This window comes from Anoplophora glabripennis, unplaced genomic scaffold (assembly GCF_000390285.2).
Source record: "Anoplophora glabripennis isolate ALB-LARVAE unplaced genomic scaffold, Agla_2.0 scaffold437, whole genome shotgun sequence".
Taxonomy (NCBI): Eukaryota; Metazoa; Arthropoda; class Insecta; order Coleoptera; family Cerambycidae; genus Anoplophora; species Anoplophora glabripennis.
This window is the reverse complement of record NW_019416527.1, coordinates 279,013-280,761: the sequence shown is the minus strand read 5'-3', so window position 1 is coordinate 280,761 and position 1,749 is coordinate 279,013.

The window sequence follows — 1,749 nt, the reverse complement described above, 5'->3', positions numbered from 1 at the left end:
TTTCCCCTAACGCACACCTATGGATATATGTAAGTTTAATGATCCTCAAATGTGCACCCCATTGGTCTGCATAAGTGGTTAAAATTTGAAAAGGATTCGTCAATTAACACCCGAGTTATAGGCCTGTGTCACCTAAATCATTTACATTTGTATTAAATGAATTTTCTGTACAACCCAGTATACGATTTGGATGAAACTTGACATGGGTATATTTTCGATGATACTGATTAAGACTAAGGCATCAGCATTTCCGTATTTTATTCGCTAATAAAAAATACCGAAAAATCGACCCCCTTTTAATTTCCCCTAACGCACACCTATGGATATACGTAAGTTTAATGATCCTCAAATGTCCACCCCATTGATCTGCATAAGTGGTTAAAATTTGAAAAAGATTCGTCAATTAACACCCGAGTTATAAGCCTGTGTCACCTAAATCGTAGCCACACTGTAAACCAAACTTTTAATTTTTAAAATCTAACACTCTTTATATTTGTTGTTTTTGAATTCCCCTCTTTCTATGATTACAGTGATATACAGGGTGTTCCACCTAAGAGGGAATTTTCTCTAACTCTGTAACTGTAAAATTTATAAAAAAATGGTTTTAATAAAAGTTGTCTGGAATCATGTGGGCCATGTAAAGAAAATATTTTTAGCTTTACAGGGTGTTCCATTTCGCGTGGGCGCTACATAACTTTGGTATTTTAAATGGAACACCCTATATATTATTGCATTTTTTAATTCCTTGGTAGAGTTTATTAAATGTACATGGCGTTTAAAACTTGAGGTTTTCGAGATAATCAGTTGTTTTTGAAAAAAAAAATACAATTTCGGCTCTCTAAATGAGGCTAGATAGCGTTTAAATCGTAAGAGCTAGAAACCTGCACTTTTCACAGTTCGTTTTCTATCTTGTCATCTGTAAGCAAAACGTGTACAATATTCAGACTCGAAAATGCTGAGACCTACATTTAATAATCTTACGCGTTGAAAAACTTTTTTTTCAAATGGCATGACCCATATTAATTGTCATGGGTGAATGCAAAATTGAATGCCCTTTCGACTGATATAAGGTTGTCCATACTTATCTTTAATAATTTTCCAGAAAAGTCCGGTTCTTTTCTAAAGTCCGAAAAAGTAGCTATGTAACAGCGTCAAGAAGGCCTTGCAATTGTATTAGTACGATACAACCTCGATACATAGGATTTTACAAAATCAAAGCACACCACGTCCTTATCGCATCCAATTACACCAAGAGTTACTAAAAGTAGACTTCCAGTGGAGATTCAGTTTGTTTCGTTTCGCGTTTTGTTTTAGTTGTTAGTGGTTTACTTTTGTTTTTTGACGCAAAAATGGGATCAGGAATAAAAAATCGAAACTAGCAATGATAGACCTCTTAAGGGCCCCATATTCTTTAAATAGTGTTTTCTTCAAAGACTAATAATTTCAAACATTTAATAACTGAATAATCTAAAGCTTATCAAATAATAGGAATGTTATGTCATACCACCCGAGTATTTTCAAAGACGCCGCAGTAAAACGAATAAACAGGTGCAAAAAACGATCAAATCATTAAGGTTTTAGGTACTGAAATCTACGAAAATACTAACTTTTTTATATATAATTCCACATGTAAATATTCTTATAACATTTACTTGCTTAGTCCTACATATAAAATTGTTTACTTTTATTTATAAGTACGTGAAAATAATTCTTAAAATGTGGGGTTAGAATAACAGCAAACGCATGTTT